This window comes from Narcine bancroftii, chromosome 1 (genome assembly GCF_036971445.1).
Source record: "Narcine bancroftii isolate sNarBan1 chromosome 1, sNarBan1.hap1, whole genome shotgun sequence".
NCBI classification, from domain to species: domain Eukaryota; kingdom Metazoa; phylum Chordata; class Chondrichthyes; order Torpediniformes; family Narcinidae; genus Narcine; species Narcine bancroftii.
Genome location: NC_091469.1, coordinates 107,863,021 through 107,886,370, shown reverse-complemented (window position 1 = coordinate 107,886,370; position 23,350 = coordinate 107,863,021). Strand labels below are relative to the sequence as shown.

The following is a 23,350-nucleotide window of genomic DNA, read 5'->3' as shown; positions in this document are numbered from 1 at the left end:
TATTTCCTCTCGCTCTCTCTCTCCTGCTGCGACTTTCCTACAGCAACGTTTATACCTTCATTTTAATATTTTCTTCCTCATGTTCCTGCACTCATACAAAAACTTGGATCATTTCAATCCTACAATGCAATTGCCCATTTCACACTTGCATGATTGCAATGCCAGCATCTGCAGATGTCGGGGATTGTACTAGGGCACACATGTCAAACTCAGGCCCGCGGGCCAAATTTGGCCCGTGATATAATTATATTTGGCCCGCAAGATCATATCAAATATGTATTAGAGCTGGCCCGCTGGCCGCCACGCCAGTATAGTGCATGCACAGCTAATACTACAAATCCCAGAATGCTTTGCAAATGCGTTGGCGTCAGCCGGTTAATCGCCCCCACCTCCTCTCTTTACTTTCATTAGCATCTGCGACCTGTCGCCCAACTCACAGGTAATAAACCCCTTACGAAAAATGGCCAAACGAAAGACAGAAAACGACCTTTCAAGACAGGTGGGAGGCAAACTATATGTTCATCATTTTAAAAGACAAACCTGTTTGCCATTGAAGCAAGTTGTTATTTTTTTGACTTGTTGGCTTGTGAAAAAAAATATATTTGAAAGGAGCTTAAAAGTATAGAGAAATATTATTTATTGAATATTTTATTTCTCATTTGTTAATGCTTCTTCTGGAAAGAGTTTAACCAAAACTATTATTAAACATTTATTTTAATAAGAAAAAGTTTAACATTACATATGTTGAAAGAAGAGAAAACATGCAGATGTTGTTGAAAATTTTCAATAAATATTTAGTTTGGCCCACGACTTAGTCCAAGTTTTTAATTTTGGCCCTCTGTGAATTTGAGTTTGACACCCCTGTACTAGGGGTTGAGGCCGCCAATCCATGGCGTGAGGTGAAGTCATCTGACGCCAGAGTTGAGTTGATTTTGCCTTCATACTAGACACTTTAAAGGCCGATTGGAATTCCTGGAGTCACTTGCAAGTGTGAAAGGGGCTGATGATTCACAACATGATTAGCCTTTCTGGATTAAATTAAAATGCAAACTCATTACACTGTTGAAGATTGCAGTTGGTAGTATGGATTGGAGTTTTTTGCCCTAATAAAAAAATGTACATTGTTTGCACTGTGAACTTCAAAGAAACCTGATGAGAGCCCTTAGTATTTGATTCCGTGGAATTTTTGGTGAGTGCAAACAGAGTTTATGAACTTAAAAATGTTGGGTTTTTAGGCTTTTAGGCTTTTAGGTATTGTCTAATGAAGCTACAGATTTGGCAGATGAAGAAAAAGAATTGATAATTATCTTATTGGAAGTGTGTTTTTGAAGTTCTTGTATTTGCATAAGGTTTCATATAATTTTACAGAAATATTATGTGAACATCTTGGAAGTAGTGTTCCACCTGATATCAGAAATTGAACAGAAGATAACACCCAAGGCATTTTGGACTTGTGCTCATTTACGTCATATAAAAATAAACTGTCGAGTTTTCAAGATATATTAACATACCTTAGATTGTAAAACTGTCCATGGGTTAATTTTGCTGCTTGAATTGCTATTAAATTAGAGGTGTCATTGTGACCATGTTCCAGTTCTGCTCCCCTGACCTGGAACATCTGGCAATGAAGTGTCCCATATCTATTTGCCGAGGGAGTTCACCTCCATCATCCTGGTCACAGTATACATTCTGCCCCCAGCTAACATCAGGCTAACACTGAAGGAAGGTTAGCACTGAAGGAGCTGAGCACTGTGATCAACAGCCATGAGACAACACGCCTCGATGTGTGCCGAATCATTGTAGGGGATGTCAACCAGGCCGCCTGAATGAGTCTCTAACAAACTATCGCTGACACGTTACCTCCAAAACCAGAGAGACAACACACTTAACCACTGCTACGTCATCATGAAGAACGCCTACCGTGGCATATCATGACCACACCTTAGCACGTTTGATCACCTGGATGTATTTCTACTCCTGGCGTACAAGCAAATATTGAGGACTACAACATCAGTGATGAAGACAATGAAAGTATGATGGAGAGAGACAGAGGAGCAACTGCAGGATTGCTTTGAATCATTGGACTGCATCATATTCAAAGACTCCTCCTCAAACTTGAATGAAGATGCCACGGCTGTCACTGACTTCATCAATTCCTGCATGGATGAATGTGTGCTCACTTGCACACATTGGGAGTATCCAAACCAGAAGCCATGGATGCATCAAAAGTTTTGCAAGTTGCGGAGGTCAAGATCGATGGCGTTTAAGGCCAGTGATCCAGATCACTGCAGGAAGTCCAGGTACGACCTGTGGAAGGCCATCACAGCAGCAAAGAGGCAATTCTGAAGAAAACTAGAGACAGAGTCAGATACTTGCCAGCTATGGCAGGGATTGCAGGCCATTACATCATGTAAGGCAAGGCCGATCACTATAAATGCTGTGATGCTTCACTACCTGATGATCTCAACACCTTTTATTCTTGCTTTGAGGGGGAGGACACAAGGATACCTATGTGAATCCCTGCAGAAGCTGACAACTTTGTGAAACCTGTCTCTGACCAATGTAAGAATATCCTTGGAAGGTAACCTTCGCAAGCCATCATGCCCTGATGTCGGACCTGGCAGGGTACTGAAAATCTGTGCCAACGAGCCGAAGGGTTCCTGGACATTTTCAATCTCTCGTAGTTGTAGTCGAAGGTTCCCACCTGTTTCAAAAAGGCATCAATCATACTGGTCCCCAAGAAGAGCAGGGTGAATGCCTCAATGACTATCGCCCAGTACCACTCACGTCTAACATGATGTAATTCTTCAAGAGGTTGGTCATTACCAGAATTAACTCACACACAAGTAAAGATCTGGACCCACTGCAATTTGCCTACTGTCACAATGGCTTCACAGCAGATGCGATATCTCCACTCAGCTCTGGATCACCTTGAAGACAGCAACTCATGCGTACGGCTGCTCTTCATCAACTGCAGCTCAGTCTTCAACACCATTATTCCCTCATATTGGTCAATAAGCTCCAAGCTGCAGAATTGTGAACTTGGCCAGTGCTATCATGAATATCAGCCTTCACTCCTTGCAGAGCATCTACAAGACCTGTTGTCTTAAGAATTCAGCTTCTATCCCCGGGGTCCTTCACACTGCTATCATTGGGAGGGAGGTACAGGAGCCTGAAGACAAACACCCAACAGCACAAAAACAGCTTCTTCGCCTTGGCCATCTGAGTTTTGAATGAACAATAGACCTCAGACCATACATCACTTTCTCTTATTTTTGCACAAATGTATTTATTTTTATAGCAGTACTTGTACTGTAAGGATGCCGCAAACAATAAATTTCATGACAATAAATTCTGATACAAAATATGCTGTATTGTGCATGGCATAAGCTGCAGTTCTTCATTGACAATATTTCTTGTGATTTCTGTTTGGGCACATTGTGCAATATATTGGGGTCCTGCAGAGTTAAAAATATTTTGAGTGGGTTGGCATTTTGGATGTAGTTGCAATATCCAGTTGATTTCAAGTATTTTATTCCGTGGATAGTATTATTTTCTTGTTAAACTTTGTGTTAGCTCTTAATCTGCATTGTTGACAACCATTGTAGCGTGGTTTTCTGAGCACCAATGAAAATGTTCAGAGGGGTATGGGTCAAATGCATGGAATCAGGACTAGTTTGGTTGGTGTGGGAAAGCTGGGCCCAAGGTTCTTTTCCTGTGGTATTGGACTCTGACTCTAACCTGGTTGTGTGGTGCCAGAATCTTTCAATCTTAACAAGACTGAGGCACTTATTACGGACTTCAGGAAGGGGAAGGCAAAGGACTGTACATCTGTCTTCGTTGGTGCGATGGCCAGCACATGTGAAATCGACACATTAACACCTCTAATTTTTATTTCATCTAATACTCTATAGAATTTTGACTGATATGCCATTTAAAGTTTTCTGGTCAGTTACATCACTGCGTGGTTTGGAAACCAGAGTATCCAGAAACATAAAAGGCTGTAAAAAATGGCAAAGCTAACCATCACAGCATTGGCCTCCCATCCGTTGAAGACGTCTACATGAGGCATTACCTCAAGAAGGCAGCTGATGTCTTAAATAATCCCCATTACCTTGGTCTCAACCTCTTCTCACTGCTACTGTCAGGCAGAAGTTGCAAAACCCTGAAGACTGGCATCTCAAGGTTCAAGAATAGCTTTTTGCCAATAGCCTTCAGGCTTGAATTTCTCATGTCGTCATTTAATTTGTACCTACATATGATGCAGCAAGCAAGAATTTCAGTGTATCTTTGTGTTGTATTTATATATGTGTCAATTACATTTTGTCCAATGAAGAATGATCATTCATCAGATCTGTCAGAAGCAATACGTTCTCTTTCGTAATATTCTATGAACTTTATAACCTAAACTTTTTGCATTGCTCCTTGATCAGAGGAGAATATTCTTTAGTAAATTGTCAGGTATTTTTATGATTTATAAGGTATTTGTATGTATGTGTAGGCAAACATTTTAGGTCCAGTGATCATAATGTCATTAGCTTTAAATTAATTATGGAAAAGGATATGTCTGGTCTTCATGTAGGGATTCTAAATTGGAGGAAGGTAAATTTTGTAAAAATAAGAAAGGATCTAGGATGAGAGGTTTGTGATAAGTTGTTTTCTGGCAAGGGTGTGTTCAGTAAGTGGATGGATTTCAAAGGCAAAATTTTGAGAGTGCAGAGTTTGCACGTTCCTGTTAGGATTAAAGGCAAGTTGACAGGCAATATCCTTTGATTTTCAAGGGATATTGATGATCTGGTTAAGAAGAAGAGGGAGATGCAATGAAAGTGTATTTAAGCGGTCAAATGACAAGTTATACCTCTAAAATTAAGAAGGATTATATTAAAGAGGTAGAACAATTGGAGATGGAGATAACAAATTGAGAAAAAGATTTGCAAAGACATTAATGATGAAAAGCCGAGATGACTAATTAACAAGAAACTTCAATGCAATACTTTTCAAACAAATAGAACAGAGAAAGCAATAATGAGAACTAAACATATTATGAATTAGATGAGATAGCACATAAGATTTTTTATGGCCGTTAAAATCAGAACAAATATTGAGAACGATTATTGCAACTGCAACTGATCTTAATTACTTATAAACCTCAAGAAATTATGAAAAATTTAAACAAAGTTATATGTCAGAATCTCAAAATGATGATAATAAAATGATCATCTTTTGTAACAAAAAAACTCAAAATTAAATTTGGAAAATCAAAGAGAACTGGAATAGAGGTGAGGGAAGCATTGAGCTCATTATAAAGTAATAGGATGGTTTCCCACCTGAATTTTATAAAGAATTTAAAAATGTATTAAGTCTCCCCTTTTATTGGAGGTATTAGAATAGGCAGTAAAAACACATACTTTACCGGAATCTTCTAACAGAGCAATAATGACTGTAATATTAAAAAAAAGACCTTTTGAAGCCTTGATCATATAGATCTATTTCATTATTAAATGCAGATTATAAAATAGTAGCAAAGATATTTGTGAAATTTTTACTGAATTTAATAAATATGGATCAAACTGGATTTGTTAGAAAAAGAAAATCATTGGATAATATAACCAGGTTATTGAGTATATAATACACCTAGTACAAAAGAGAAGGGACTGAGTGTAGCAGTGGCTTTAGGTGCAGAAAAAAAGTTTGATAGATTAGAATGGGACTTTTTGTTTAAAGTGCTTGAAAAATTTGGGTTGGGGCAAATACTTGCAAATTGGATTAAAGCTTTATATAATGTACCGAGAGCTAAAGTTTTTGGATATGACACTTTCACGTGTACATGATGACGTGGGGAGCTGATAAATATATATGTGCATGTTTGTCATACTCCATTTTAGTAAGTAGTTTAGTAAATTAATGAATCAACCTACAATCAATCTGTGCATGTCATTTATTACTACGGGGGTCCAAAACGTAACAGTGGTGACGAAGAAGTCAAGAACTCACACAACCATTTATCAACTCCAAGGACAAAAGAGTCCTATTACAACTAAGGAAAACAGAGAGCTGTAAAATTCACGAGATGGCTGCAATTGGATCTGTGACTCACTTCAGTGAGTTCAATGAGGAGACAGACACCTGGGAAGGGTATGTCGAACATTTTGATCAACATTGTATTGCGCATGAAATAACTGAGAATCAACAAAAAATGGGCACTGTTCCTAACCTAGATAGGTGGAAAGATGTATGAACTGTTAAGATCACTAACAATTCCTGATATACCTGCTACCAAAACTTATACAGAGATCTGTCAAGCTATTGGACAACACCTTAACCCTCAGACCACCAGAAATGGCAGAAAGACATAAATTTTACCACCATAAGCAAATGCTGGGGGCGTCAGTCCCAGTTTTTCTGGCTGCATTTCATAAACTGTCTAAAGACTGTGCATTTGAACAATTCAGAAACAGTGCTTTAAGAGACCAATTAGTAATGGGTTTAGCTAACCAAGCTACCAGAGAAAAACTAATTGGAACATGAAATCTGACACTGGAATTGGCTATAGACATTGCTGCTGCCGCCGAAACAGCAGCAAACAATGCAGACATCTGCCAGAGAGATTCGATTACTATCAATAAATTTTTGTGCAAGATTTTTTCCACTGTGAACCTTTCTGCTGCGGGAAGACAAACCACAGCCCAGATGCTGGCTACTTTAAAAAAGCCAAATGCCACAAGTGCAATGAAAAAGGACACATAAAAACAAAATGCCCAATGAATAAACTGAAGAAATAGTATAAACAAAGCTCCAAGAAAATACAATTTGCAGAAGGAAAGGGAAAAAGCCCAGACACTGAAACCACGGATACCAATGACTCTGAGGAGGAACTAGATGAGAGTATACAAGTCATCCACATCCGTGGACTGGAACAAAAGGAGCCAAATTTCTACATCCATATCCAGATTAACAACAAACCAATGCATATGGAACTGGATACAGGAGCAACGGTTTCCCTGATGCCGAGAACAATGAAGGAACGCCTACTACCACACGAAAAAATGCTGAAAATGGACATGGATTTAAAAACCGTTACTGGAGAGGAAATACAAGCATTTGGAAAGTGCAAAGTACACATTAAGTACAAAGAACAGACTAACCTGTTGCCTCTCTATATTGTGTACACAGAGGGGGCAGCATTGCTCAGTCACAATTGGTTAAACAACCTTCAGCTGGATTGGCAAGAAATAGGAAAGATCATCAGCTAAAAGAACAAAGAAAAATGGAATGAACACTCCAGCAAACCACGGACCCCAGACTGGTTCAAATCTTGAAACGTTACGGAACAGAATTCGAAAAAGGTTGGGATATATACAGGGGGTACAAACCAAGTTACACCTAAAACCCAAAGCAGAACCCGAGTTTTGCAAACCCAGAGCTGTACCTTTTGCAATAAAAGAAAAAAATCGAATGTGAACTCAATAGACTGAAAGAAGAAGGAATATTAGAAAAAATCCAGTATATCGACTGAGCCACCCTAGTTGCGCCAGTATGCAAGGCAAATGGAGAAATACGTATCTGTGGTGATTACAAAATGACCATCAATCAAACATTGCAAATTCCGGAACATCCCATTCCAAAATCCAAAGAACTAATCCAAACTTTAAATGGGGGACAAAAGTTCACAAAGCTGGACTTGTCACAAGCCTACTAACAGGTGGAGCTAGACTACAACTCCCAGAAATATGTAGCCATAAACACATATTTAGGGTTATTTACATATACTCGCATGCCATAAGTAATATCAGCAGTACCAGCCATATTCCAAGCAATTATGGACAAGTTGCTACACGGACTCACAGTGGGCTGCTACCTGGACGACAACATCATTACTGGCAAGGACAACACAGAACACCTAACTACAACATGCAAACATCTGTCAACAACACAAGTGTGTATTCATGGCACCATCAGTGACCTATTTAGGTTTCACCATCAATCAAGGAGGGGTACAGATGGACAACAAAGGTACAGAATCAGTACTAAGAGCACCTTACCCGACCAACAAAACGGAACTACATTCATTTTTGGGTCTGGTAAACCATTAACACCAACACATTCCAAATATGTCTATGTTATGTCATCCCCTAAATGAACTGCTAAAAAAAAAATCAAAAATGGTACTGGAATGCAAAAACCAAACAAGCCGTTGATGAACTGAAAACACTTCTAACAAGCAGTAACCACATTTTAATTCATTACAATCCCGACAAAAAACTAACACTAGCGGTGGATGCGCCACCTGTGGGATTGGGGGCTGTACTGTCATAGAAAATGGAAAAAGGAGAGCAACCAGAGCCATATTCCTCCTTCTCACTAACCGCTTGTGAGTGGAACTATGCTCAATTGAAAAGAAAAGGGCTAGCCATCATCTTTGGGGTAAAGAGATTTCACCAGTACCTATATGGACAAAAGTTTACGCTGGTTACAGACAACAAACCACTGAGTCTGATATTGGGATCTAAAAAAGGATTACCAATGGTAGCAGCAGCACAAATTCAAAGGTGGGCAAAGCTTTTGGCAGCATACGATTTTGATTTAAAATACAAACCAGCATTACAGAATAACCACGCAGATGCCCTCTCCCGTTTACCACTCCCAGATACGGAGCAGAATGAAACAATCGTAAAATGGACATCAGAAGCGAGAGAAATAAATCAAAGTCAACTGGATCAACTTCTGATCACAGCAAAAGGGATCAGTAAGGAAACCCTGAAAGATGTGATATATTGTCCAGAGTATTCTATTTCACAAACAATGGCTGGCCAGAAGATATGGAAATGTCAAAGAAAATGAAACCAGACGTGGGTGAACTATTGATTGAAGTAGGATGACTACTATGGGGAACCAGGACTGTCATTCCCAAGAAGTGGCAGCAATATGTCCTGGCTGAACTACACAATAACCATCCAGGGATAGTGCGGATGAAAGCACTAGCCAGGATGCATGTCTGGTGGCCTTCCATAGCAGAAGATATTGAGCACACAGTCAGAAGATGCAGCACGTGCCAGGAAGTACAACCCAAAGCACCTCAGGCAGAAGCAAACCCATGTAAATGGCCATCATAATCGTGGCATCGGATGCACAAAGACTTTTACAGGACCATTCATGGGAGAGAATTTCTTGATAGTAGTCAACGCACACTCCAAATGGCCAATTGTAATCCGTATGAGGAAAACGACTGTGGGTCAGACCATTGAAAAACTCAGAGGATTTTCGCATCATATGGATTACCCATATAACCATATAACCATTTACGGAGCAGAAACAGGCCATGTCATTAAATGTGTTTCTGACAACTGCCAACAATTGGTATCGGCAGAATTTAAAGCTTTCATGCATAATAACAACATTCGCCATATACTCACTGCGCCATATCATCCAAGTACAAACGAAGAAGCAGAACATTTCATACAAACTTTCAAGAAAGCCATGACGATGAGACGAAATTCAGACTCATCATTGTCCAATAAAATTGCCAATTTCATGCTGAGTTACTGAAATACACCACACTCAACCTCCAGAACTGATGTTCGGGAGAAATTTAAGGACCATACTGTCGGCAATATGCCCAAACATCAGCCTCAGATTGCAACAAACAACTTCTGCTAACAAAGATCTGTGATCAATAGAAGTGGGTGAACCAGTTTTTGGTGCAAGACTACCACATCAGCAGAGCTTCATTGGAACGGCGAGTCGTCCTGAAAAAACTCAGCCCATACTCTTATCACATCCTAGTGGGGGATATGATATGGAAAGGTCACATTGACCAACAAAGACCAATGGAAGATGCAATGACACCAGAAGGTGCACAAAGTGAGGGGCCTACCCGACTACCAGTAGAAGCATCTTCACCACACGCCGATGTGCATGGAGAGGTGCTGAAACCACCAACTGAAGAAATATGATCAAGAGGGGGACATGAAACCAGAGACAAGCAGCCCTCTTGATTTTCACACCCAAACTCCGAAAAGACTCAAGATCATCTTCTCCACCGCCTAGTTATATCCTAACCGATGATTCAGAACAGTTCACGCCTAGAGCTTCTTTACGACACCAAGGATTTCCGACTGATGCCATTCCATTCCATAGATCCAAATTAAACACACACCCCCCCCGAACGATTCAAAGACTATGTATGTTTGGTGGGGGTGGGGAAGAGTGTTGGATATCACACTATAACATATACGTGATGATGTAGGGAACTGATAAATTATATCTGCATGTTTGTTGTACTCCATTTTAGGATGTAGTGTAGTAAAGAAATGAATCAACCTATGATCAGTCTGTGGATGTTATTTGTTACTACAGGGGCCCCCAACATAACAAAAGTCGTAACAAATGGGTAAATATCTGCACATTTTAATTTAACTAGATCTACTTGGCAAGGGTGTCCATTATCTCCAGCTTTATGTATTTTAGCAATTGAACCACTTGCAGAACTGATTCGATCTGACCCTGATATAAAAGGTTTTAAAATTAAACAAGAGGAATATAAGATTAATTTATTTGATGATTTACTTGACAGAACCAGAAGGCTCATTATGTAAATTATATTGAAGATTAAAAGATTATGGGATAGTATCTAGTTATAAAGAAAATTGGGATAAAAGTGAAATTATGCCTCTTACTATAGCCAGTGTCAAAGGGACACCCAATTTATATGGGTGATAAATGGAATAAAATATCTAGGCCATCGAGGCAGTGCGGCGGCCATTGAGCCAGTGCTTTGGGTGGCAAGCACAAGTATAGGCAAGCAGTGGCATTGGCCCGAACAAGTGAACCAGCGGGTGAACGGCAAGGGCAGGTTAAAGGCCAATGACCCCAAAATTGCACTGGCGTTGCTACGCAACCAACAGACAGGAACAACACACAGGGCATTGTTATGCAGGAAAGTACCCATGCGCCGGAAACCTGCTTTTGTTATGCATGTTGTGATGTCAGCCAAGGGGGGCCACAGTGGGAACAGTACAAGTATAAAAGTCGGGACTGAGCCCTAATAAAATTCAGAGCTTAACCTGACTACACTATGTGTGTGTGTGACTTATTTTGAGTAGTGCGTGGCTACAAGATAATAATTTAAATTAAATGATTCCCCTTTTTTTAAGAAAGTTGAAGATTTGAAAAAAAGGATGGAATTATCAATAGCATTATTGGGAACAGTTAATTGTATTAAAATAAATGTATTTCCTTGAGTGCAATATCTTTTTAAAACTATGCCTGTATCCTTACCACAGAATTTTTTTCAGGAATTAAATAAATATGTAGGGAGATTTCTTTGGAATGGCAAGGTGTCGAGGGCGTCCTTAGAAAAATTAACATAAAAATATGAACTAAGAGGTAACTTCCAAATTTTAAAAATTATTTTTAGGCAACACAAATGAGATTTTTCTTTTTTTGAAGAGGGTAAGAAACCAGCATGGATTAAGATAGGGATGGAAAAGATAGGAGAGAAGACATCAGAAGATTTTATATATAAATGGCAACTGAGATTAATATTTGGTGACAGGGAAACTCCATTGTTGAAGCATTTCATTAATATATGGTATAAAGCAAATACTGAAATGGGAACGAGGAACCCTGGTTTAGCTAGAATGCCATTGAATCAAATTAGACTTATCCCATTTACAATGAGTAATTGACTTTTGAATATTTGGTTCTCTAAGGGAATTAGAAATGTAGAAGATTGTGATGAAGGAGGAAATTTAATGTCATTTGAACAATTAAAAAATAAATACAGGATTCAAAATAATACAATGTTATGATAATAAAAAACATATTTACGAGATAAACTGGGTCCAACAATGTTATTGTCTAAAAGATCTATTAAGAAATTTATATCAGCCTTGTATATATCATTGCAGAAAGCAGGAAATTCAAAGAACTAGACAGAGATGGTCTCTCAATACTACATTGCTTAAAAGAACAGACTTGCAAATTTATAAAGAGACAGATAGAAATATCTGGCATCTAATAATAATAGCATATTTAAGGGGACAAATTATATCTTATATGAAGAAATTTAGGAGGGAACATATGGCAGAAGTAAACAGTTTCGAGAAGAATATTAAAGAATTAGAAAAAAAATCAAAGAAGAGGTTTACAAAATGAATATAGATTACTGGAGAATAAAAAGCTAACATATAATACAGTACAAACATATAGGACAGAAAAAGCTATAAAAAAATACAATGAGTTGGGTGAATGGGCGCACAAAGTTTTAGCTTGGCAGATTAAAGCAGAGGAGTCATGAAGAATGATAAATGCTATAAAAACAGAAACAGACACTAGTATATTATCAAAAAGAAATTAATGACACTTTTAGACAATATTACACAAAACTATACAAATCACAATTACTAGCAGTTGAGAATGCAATGGAATAATTTTTGCTGAATGTTGAACTTCCAATGCAGGATGAGAGAGAAAGGATAGAATTAAATAATCCCTTCACAAGGGAAGAAATCAAAAATGCCTGGGCACCCTACAGGCTAATAAATTACTGGGAGAGGATGGATTTCCACCCGAGTTTTATAGACAATTCAAATAATTATTAATTCCCCATATAATGGATGTCCTGGACCAAGGATTCGACCATTGGAATGGCCCTTTTTATGTAAAATACTGGAAAAATTTGGTATAGGCAGAACATTTATAAATTAGATTAAAAACTTTTTATACCATAAACCACAAGCTAAAATAATAACAAATAATTAGATGATGGCGGTGTTCCCCATGAGTAGATTGAGTAGACAGGGAAGCCCTCTGTTCCCAGCGCTTTTTATTTTAGCAATTGTACCGCTGGCAGAGATAATAAAAATGGATCCAGATATAAAGGGCTTCAGATTCGGGCAAGAAGAACACAAACTCAGTCTGTTTGGTGATAATGTGCTGTTGTACCTATCAGAACTGGCTCAATCTTTGGAAAAATTAAAAGTAACATTTGAAAAATATGGAAGAATATCAGGCTTCCCCTTTAATTTGGACAAAGTGGGTTGAATCAAAGTAGAAGTTACTGAGAGTGAGAACAATTTCTGCCAGGTGGTGGAAGGGGACTGTAGGGGTCAGTTATTGAAAAAGAAATGAAGGACTTTCTGTATGAGGCATGGGTGTTGTCTGGTTGGAAAGTGCCCAGATGGAATATTAGGTTTTTAAAAAAAAATTATCACTTGTATCAATAACAAACAATTATTCAATTGTATATACATAGTACATTCCAATACTATTCAATACATTTTTAAAATTTTTCTTCCCACCCCCTCCCTCCCCTAAAAAGAAAGAAAAAGATAAAAAAGTATACCTAAACTATTTATTAATCAGTATTCATATTTTTCTAACATAATTTTGTATCTTTTAGTTATTAATTGAGAGGAGCGGATGATGTGGATGAACTTTTGTTAACAAATTCCACATGTGGTTGCCAAATCTTATAAAAATTCCCAATCTGATTCCTTAAAATATGTAATTTTTTCTAAATGTATACAATTTTGTATTTCAGTATTCCATTTATCCATCATTATAAAATATTCTGTTTTCCACTTCACTGCCACACATTTTTTTCAATTGCTATTGCTATACTCAAAAATCGTACTTGATATTTATCTAACTTCAATTTTAAATCTACTTCATATATATCACTAAATAAAAATATTCTTGGGTCTTTTTGTATCTTTATCTTCATAATTTATCCTACTCAAATCTTTCCACTTGAACACAGGGCCAAACTGAATGCAGAAAGGTCCCAACTTCATTGTAACATCTAAAACATCAGAATAATTTGAATTAAGTCCATTTAATTATATGGAGTATAGTATAATTGATGTTAAAAAAAATATTATACCATTTGGTATCTAACATTAATTGTATTTGCTACACTCTCTTGGCATAACCTTGGCTAAGTTTCCTCTTGAATATGCATATTTAAATGTTTTTCCCATGTTCATTTTGATTTGTTTTTTTTTCCCATAGTATGTTGTAATTTTATATACACCTTAGTAATAAATTTCTCATTAAATATATCCATATTTAAATATTCAAATTGACTTTGTTCTGCAAGTCTTAAATTCACACCTTATTTCCCTTTTAAATATGATTTACGTTGATAATGAGAAAATTGTATTATTTTATTTCATATTTCTCTTTCATTTGTTCAAAAGTCATAAAAAAGGAACCTAAAAAACAATATTTACTGTACCAAGTATCAAATAAAAAATTATTCAAAGTAAAAGGAATAAATTGATTTTGTTTTAACATCATCTTGGGTATTTGATAATTTTTAATTCCCTGGATTCAGTTCCATACCTTGAGCAAATGCTTTAAAATTGGTTCCTGTACTTCAATAACTTACTTTTCCATTTATACAAAAAAATACTCTGAATTAATTTCTCCTATTTTATTCATTTCAATCTGAACCCACACTGTTTTTTTCTCCAATCTGATAACAGGAGGACAAGAATCTTAATTGAGTTGCCTTATAATAATTTTAAAAATTTGGTCATCTTAATCCTCTTTGCTCAAATTTCCAAGTCATTTTTTCCAAGGCTTCTCTTGGGATTTTATCTCTTTAAATAAATGTCCTTATATTTTTATTAAGTTCTTGGAAAAACTTCTCTGGTAAAGGAATGGGTAATGATTGAAACAAATATTGTATTCTCGGAAAAATATTCATGTTAATACAATTTACCCATCCTATTAAAGTTATTGGCAGATCTTTCCATTTTTTAAAATCATCCTCAATATTTTTAATAATGGTACATAATTCAATTCAAACAAATTATTTAAATTTCTATCTATTTTTATTCCTAAATATTTAATTGCTTCTTTTTGCCACTTAATTTTTTTAAACTTTGAATATAATTCATATCAACCATAGGCATCATTTCACTATAGCCTGATACTAAACCATATTCTGTTAATTTTAAATTTAGTTTACACAATGATATTTCTGGTTTCGTTTAATAAACTATAACATCATCGCAAATAAACTAATTTTATGTTCTTTATTAACTACCCCAAAACCTTTTATCTTATTATCTCTTCTAATTATTTCTGCCAAAAGTTCTATACCTAAAGCAAATAAAAATAGTTATAATGGATACCCTTGTCAAGATGATCTCTCCAATCAAAAGGGCTTTGATATTTGCCTATCTGTGATCACTTTAGCTTTTGGGTGATTATCCAATGATTTGATAAAATTTTGCTTGATATTCAACCTTTCAAAATCTAGCTTGTAGCTGTGTAAAGACTATAAACATACCTAGACGTGAATATGTTTTGTGTCGTAAAGAATAAAAAGAATAGTTGGGTAAGTTCTTCTCCAAATATCTATAAGACCCATATCTTTCATTAGACCTGCTGCAATCTTAACTAACTTCACTTTTTATAATTTTACCACCTGATTTTACTATCTAATTTTGGAACAAAGGCAAAATTAAAATCTTCCCAACTAATATTTTTCCTTTTGCACTTGCTCATTGCATAAATACATCTTGTATAAATTTTCAATCATTTACATTCAATAAGGTCCAATATTCTGAACAAATTTGACAACCATTACATTATCTTGCTGCTGTATCTGTGGTTGTATCTAATATTTTAATTGGTAAATTTTTATTCATTAATATTGCCACACCTCTAGCTTTTGAATTAAATGAAAGTGCCAATATTGGATTGACTTTTTATGCTCTTTTTCTGTCAAATGGTTTGTAAAACGGCTATATCCACTTTTGTTTTTTCAGATACATTAACTTTTTTTTCTGTTTTATTAGATTCTGTATTCCATTTATATTAACAATAAATTTCAATTTCTCTGCCATCATGTACCTTTATAAAATCCTATGTCCATCCACCCGTCTCCCCCAGTCGTCCCCTCTCATAATATTAACAGCATATATCATAATATTCTTAATTAATCTAGGTACAATAGAAAATAAAAAAAATAAAAAAGAAAGGCCTCCACCCCCCCCAAAGGCACATGATGTTTTCATGTATTTAAAACCCTGACCTATACGGGTCAATACCACACTTATTCGCATGATTCTACAGTAGTCAGCTCCATTTTCCCAACTCACTCAGTCAAAATGCAATACAGTCCCCTGTTGCATTATGACTATACATTTTTATTCATTCATAACTCTTTTAAACATATCGATCATTTATTGGTTAAGACCCTCCTCCCAATTAAACTCTCGAAATTTTTAGTTGCATCTTTACTCAGTCAATTATAGATTCCTTTCAAGTGTCAACAACCACCCATCTCTCTCTCTCTCTGGCAATGAATCAACATACACCTTTGCCTCAATAGGCTCCATAAAAAGCCTGTTTTTCCCATCTGGAACAAAAATCAGATACCTCAAGATAAAGAAATAACCTGTCTTCCATAATATATTTTTAACTGCGTTAAATTCTTTTCTCTTTTTTAATAAATCAAAACTTATATCAGAGTAAAAGAAGATCTTATTCCCATTATAAATCAAAGGTGACTATCTTTCCTTTGCCTGTTTGGCCGTCAGTTCCAAGATCTCTCTTACTTCATAACGAAGAAATTTAACCAGTATTGGATGAGGTGTTTGATTTGGTTGTGGCTTTGGTCTCAGTGCTGAATGTGTTCTCTCAATCTCAATGTCTCCTTGAAATTCAGTTACCACCCCAAAGATTCTGGAATCCAATGCTGTAAAAACTTCTTAATTTCCTGTCCTTCATCGCCTTCTTTATGTTATTCCTTCTAAAATTTTCTAAAATGTCAATTATTTGCATTAATTGATCTTTTGTTGCAGCCACTTCTACTTGTACCTTCTTCATTTGTTCCTTGAATTTCAAATTTGTTTATTTTTTTTCATCTAGAACTTCAAATCTCTTGTCCACCTGCTGCATCATTTTTTTCCACTTGTAAAATTCTTATTTTCAGCTTACACTCTCCACAGTTTTTAACTTCTTCCATTAAAAACATCATGGATTGCTGGAAATTATCCATATATTTTTTCATATCAGCTGTAGAAATAAATGAATCTTTAATTTTCCTCATCATTCTGTCCATAAACCCATGTTCAGAACGTATTTCTTGCTCTTCTTCTTGTTCATTTGAGCTGGAAGCCTCTTGAGTCTTTTTAAAAATTTCCTCCTCTTTTGTATTCCGCGCATGCGCGACTCTCGTGCATGTGCAAAGTCACTTCTTCACCCGCAGCGGGCTGCCATTGTTGGGAGAGACCCTGCACAGCAGTGTCCAAGGTCTCCCCGGATCCTGGCTTATCTCCCCTGGGCAGTACCTTCAAAACAGGTCCTCGATCCTTCTTCAAGGAAGGCCTTTCTTCTTTATCTTGATCTTTTTCTTGCTCAACTTCTTGTATTACTGTAGCTGGTTTTTCTTTCTTTGGTGACATTTTAAATTGTTATTTAAATCTTCAGATGCTTTTTTCTCAACTTTTCCAGCCTTTTTTTTACTCTTTTCAAATTTTCGAGGAGAGTAGAAACTTCCAGTCTAACTTCACATTGTTACATGACACACACCCAAATATTAGGTGTTGAATCTCCAGTTTGCAGGTAGCTTCAGTTTGAGAAAGTTTAAATCCTCCGCTACCATGACCTTATTTTCTAGCACGTTTTGTATGATGATCCATCTATATCCTTTTCTCTAATTCCTTTGTACTGTACTATTGCTAAGCTTGTATAGCTTCAGTAAAGTGATTACCTCTTTTATTCTCGAGTTCTATCCATTTGGCCTCATTGGACAGTCCCTTTTGAGATATCCTTTCTATATAATGCTATGCTTCCTCCTCTGGTATCCACTCCCAGCGCGACCATAGCCTTCTCTGAGCCAAGTCCTCAGGCTGGTGGGGGTGAGATGGAGGACATCCTGGAGGAGGACCCCAGCGGCCAGGCACACGATGGCATGGTGAGCCTGGAGCTGCTACCGTCACGGGCAGAAATGGTACAGATTCCTCATGTCTTCCCAGCACACCAACAATGGAGACGGGACATCTGAATGGTAAGCCTGAACAGTGCATGCAGGAGCAGCATACAATGCTAGTGTCATTCAAGTATTATTCGGTAGTGTTTTTCCACTTGTAATTTGGACCTAACACGTGTGCTCTGTAAATTCTGATCTTTAGGCCTGCAAAATTCAATGGGAGAAAGAAGAGGAGGAAACCCACTCGGGAACAGTGCATGAACAAGGCAATGAGAAGCTTCATGAGGGAGATGAAGGTGGAGGAAGAGGAGCATGACCGGGTGTGGCAGGAGAGAAGACTAGAACTTGAGCAACAAGGCGTGGTGAGGTGAAGCCTCGATGGCATATCAGGGATCCTAACCACACTTCAGAATGCCATACAGGAGCAGACCTCAATGGTGTGAGAGATGTTGTGCCTTATGAACTGTTCCGTTGCACTTCTGTCCAGACCTATGCTGTGCCCCCTTCACACGGCCCCCCACCCTTCCACCCATATCACCCTCAATAGTCCTGATGCTGGCCCAACTGCAACTCACTCATTACCTGCAAGCCACCCCACAGCAGGAGTTCCATCCCACTTCTGTGGATGGCAACCAGTCCCAAGGGGAGATTACTTGCATCCTTGCCCCTCCCCTCATCCATTCTGCAATGCCATAGTGGTCATTAAATGAGCGTTTTGTATTTCAGTGTCCTGTGCATCATACCCCTTGATGCTCAGTGTTGCACATCATTAGCAGGTAATATGTTTACATGGGGACACAGACACACAGAGGTATCGGCTGAACAAATGCTGCCTTTTGCTATCTCATATTGCTGCAACTACATGAATGTGGTGATGTTCATATGCTATTGCTCTGGGGTGGATTGAAATAATGCACGGGTCATTTAAATGAGGGAAAGCTGTGTATTGTATTCTGTTTAACTTTTATTGTGCATTTTACCGATGTTCTGCAGGGAGCATTAATGCAAGGTAAAGGTTTACATGTCTGTTTCGTTAAATGACTGATATGTGCTGATGTCAGATCCAACTTTTTTATTAGATATCATAAACATTCTTGAGGCACACATAAAGAATGTACAGCATTAAATCATCATATGTTTACATTAGATGTTAACTGTACGTGGCCAGTAACGCACGGTAAATGGAGATAGCCAGGCCATTTTACAATTGGTCATTTGCACTGGTAGTGTTTAATCATTGCACTGTACCTGCACAACTCTTTCTTGAATGATATTGCATTTTGCTGCACGATAACTTTGCACTACCAGCCTTGCTATTTAATCCAATAAAGCTGAACTTTGGCATCATCACGAGGACTTCAATGTCCAATGTTTACATAGTTGACATAATTGCATCATGGATGGCATCAGCAACATGCGCTATAGAATCATGCAAAGGATTTCTCTGGCTGAGAGAACGCCTGCTCTGCAGTGGTGTTTCACTCAGGCAGGTAGTTATCCTTGTTAATCTCACAAATGTTATGCAGGATACAGCAGGCAATAACATAATAACCGAATGATGTATTGATGACCATCCGTTTGCTCAAACACCTCCATCTTAAGCTGACCAAAGGCATTTTCAACCACTATCTGTGCCAAACTCAGATGATGGTTTCTGGGGGTTGAGTGCACATTGCTGTGTGAACCCTTTCATAAGCTAATTCTTGACTGGGTAAGCAGGGTCCCTGACCAGATATGCTGGAATATCCACATTGTCAATGTGCATGGATACATACATGGATACCTGTAAGCATTCCAAAACAGATGTGTGAGTATCGCATATTGCTCACTCATTGTTTAATGCATGCAAATATTTAACATCCACTCTATTGTCTGTGCACTTTTGTCATGGTGGACCAATTCATTTCTTTCAGCCCCACACACTATCTGTCCATTGTGGTGTAGATGCCGTATGTACTCCTGTGGGAACAGATAGCCATTGCATTCTCTGCCTTCCTGTAAAGGGGTGATTAGCTAACATCCGAACATCGTGAAAATGTGGCCATTCATTCACAAACACTTCTGTGAATCTGAAAGAAAACAGTACAATGCAATGAGTGACAACCTACAGGCAGACATATATTAAAGAGTGCATAACTCCCTTATCATCCTTCGTGGTCCACGATAGCGTACCACCCCTGGCGGTTGTAGTAGGATGATTCATAATATTTTGGAGCCATGATGGGAATGTTTGCCATTGATAACCCCAGCACACATTGGGTATTCTTTCTTGGCAAACCCATTTATAGTCTCCTGCAGCTGTGTCCCACTTGGTAGCTGAATGTAATGCTTCATGAGTGTCCACTTTGAGGCACAAATCACCTGTGCCATGACCATCCACACAGTGAATAAAACAACACTGAAAAGAACATTGATAGAGCGATATTCACATGGAGTGGCATACCACCACAGGCAATGGCAAGTCGGACACGAAGTTCCAGATGTCTTATGAAATTTGTAACCTGACGCCTCAAATCTTGCTACAGGGCATCACATATGAAGTTGAAGGTGCACTGACATTCGGAAATTAGTCCACCACTCCACATCATCAAATTTGGATTCGATGTTCCCCCACGGTACTGTATTTTATTTATCTTCCTCCTCACTCTGGCTTCCATCAGATGGTGAAAGAAGCTTACATAAGTTAGCCGCCTACGTCTCCGTATGTCAGTTGCTGTCTACCTATCCTCTGCGTCTTCCTCCAGCCATCTATTGAATTGTGCAGTGCTTATATCCTGCTGCTCCTCAACTGATTGCAGCATTTGCCTGACAGTGGTGGTAAGCATAGTTGCCTGTTGTAATATAGCACTGCAGAGTGGCATAGTCGCATCTGAAGATCGTTCCCGTTTGCCATTTGGACTTTATTTCCTCACTTCCTCAGTGTTTTCGGTGTCATCACAAGGGCGAGATCCCCCTTAAATCACCGGGTTGGTGATTTATTGAGTCGATTCCCCCCTGTAATTTAAAAGGTGCTTTCAGCACCTTTGCCCCAGTAATTACATCTGGGTCCCAGGAGGGCTACCCAGGTGCTGCAATTTAAAGGGGCTCTTGATTTCAATAATATTGAAAATTGTGCTCTTTCTACTCCACATGATCTTTTTGAAAGGTGAAGAAAGCTTGAGGTGTCAAATGGCTGATAGGGCTTGTTTTTCTGTTGTTATTTTACGGTTGGTGTAGTGGTTAATGTAACGCCTTTACAGCGCCAGCGATCGGATCCAGTCCTGGGTTTGAATCCCGCAATGTCTGTAAGGAGTTTGTACATTCTCTCTGTGTCTGCGTGGGTTTTCTCTGGTGGCTCCAGTTTCATATCACAGTTCAAAACCGTACCGGATTTGGAGGTTTGTAAGATGTAAATTGGGTGGCATGGACTTGTGGGCCGAAATGGCCTGTTATTGTGCTGTAAGTCTAATTTTTTTTTAATTAAAATTTCTTTCATAATTTTTGTAATAACTATTCCAAAATTGAAACTCCTACTTTTCTGATGTGATCATTGGAGAAGTGACTATTTTAGTGGTCTCTGTAATGGTGTGTTAATTGGTCTTAAGTTACATTTTGAACTATTTACTTCTGCCAACTTAATTATAAAGAAACCATTGACAAAACATACAGGGTTTGTAGGTTAATTGATGTATTGGGCGGCACGGGCTTGTGGCCCGGAAGGACATGTTATGGTGCTTTATCTCTAAAACTCAATTAAAAAAAAGTTAAATTAATTGTGGACTGAGCCCCCAGATCTAAACCTTTGAAGTGATTTACAAAATATTGAAGAAGGTATCTTTTTACTTTTTGATGTGCTGTTTAGTTTGCTTAACTGCCTAATGTGTGTTTTTTTTAAAGCTGTCAATATACTCTGAACTAATTTTACATTGTTGGACTGGCATAATATTTTAGTATACAATGCTACTGTGTATTGAGGCATTTCACAGATGCACAGAAACATAAAGAAGACATCCAGATTCTCCTTCTGATGCTGTGGATTCCTGTATACCTTTCCACCATATTTATGTTTTATTTTAATGTGATTATCCACTCACCTGGACAAAATTAAGTGGATATATTTGTAGTTTTAGAAGATGTTAATACAAAATCTTATGTTCTGGTTAGACATAGATTTAGATTTTCATTTTTAATCGTGAAGACTGTCCAGTATGGGTCTCTTTAGTATCTAATTCTGTTACAAAATTTTCTCTCATTTCTCTTCTTGGAATCTCACTTCTTGATTCTTTAAATAAATTAACTTATAGTTCAGTGGTTCAACATACTTTGAGGATATGGATACTATTATGGATACAATTCAGAAATGAAGAAGGTTTAGAATTTTGAAGTTTTAATGAATTTTCTCTTTCTCGTTCTATTTTTTCTAATTGTTTCTTTAAATCTTCCATGATTGATGTAACTTTTAAAGAATGGTACAGATTGGGCATTAAATGTTTTAAAGATTTATTTGTCGAGGGGAATCTTGCTTCTTTTGAACAACTTCCAGTTAAATACAGTCAACCAATTTTTATCATTATCTACCAGATTAGAATTTTTTTACAATCTCAATTACATATATTTCCTAAGAGGACTGATAAGGATTTAATTGATGTAGTTTTTAATTTATCATATTTCTATAATGGTTCAATATCTAACATTTATTATATGTTGTTGGGAATAAGAGAGGCTTACCATATAACCACTTACAGCACAGAACAGGCCAGTTTGGCCCTACTAGTCCATGCCGTAACAAATCCCCACCCTCCTAGTCCCACTGACCAGCACCCGGTCCATACCTTTCCAGTCCTCTCCTATCCATGTAACTATCCATTCTTTCCTTAAATGTAACCAATGATCCCGCCTCAACCACGTCTGTTGGAAGCTCATTCCACATCCCTACCACCCTTTGCGTAAAGAAATTTCCCCTCATGTTTCCCTTATAATTTTCCCCCTTCAATCTTAAACCATGCCCTCTAGTTTGAATCTCCCCCACTCTTAATTGAAAAAGTCTATCCACATTTACTCTGTCTGTCCCTTTTAAAATCTTAAACACCTCTATCAAGTCCGCTCTCAATCTTCTACGCTCCAGAGAAAAAAGCCCCAGTCTGCACAACCTTTCCCTGTAACTCAAACCTTGAAATCCTGTCAACATTCTCGTGAACCTTCTCTGCACTCTCTCTATTTTGTTTATATCTTTCCTATAATTTGGTGACCAAAACTGTACACAGTACTCCAAATTTGGCCTTACCAATGCCTTGTATAATTTCATCATAACCTCCCTACTCTTGAATTTAATACTCCGATTTATGAAGGCCAACATTCCAAATGCCTTCTTCACCACACCATCTATCTGAGCATCAGCCTTGAGGGTACTATTTACCACAA

General features: G+C 37.6%; 1 protein-coding gene across 9 annotated transcripts in view; it reads left to right on the top strand.

Annotated features, from left to right (window-relative positions):
* The window catches only part of LOC138762269 (histone-lysine N-methyltransferase EHMT1-like), a 302,471-nt gene that overhangs the window by 66,767 nt on the left and 212,354 nt on the right, over positions 1-23,350 (top strand). The window contains exons 2-4 of one of the 9 annotated variants that reach the window (XM_069935979.1): positions 17,836-18,028; positions 18,153-18,387; positions 20,476-20,565. The exons of 7 other annotated variants lie outside the window; for them this stretch is intronic. The gene's annotated coding sequence lies outside the window, so the exon portion shown is untranslated. The remainder of the gene's footprint in view (positions 1-17,835; positions 18,029-18,152; positions 18,388-20,475; positions 20,566-23,350) is intronic. One more of the 9 variants, XM_069935988.1, reaches the window with a different exon arrangement.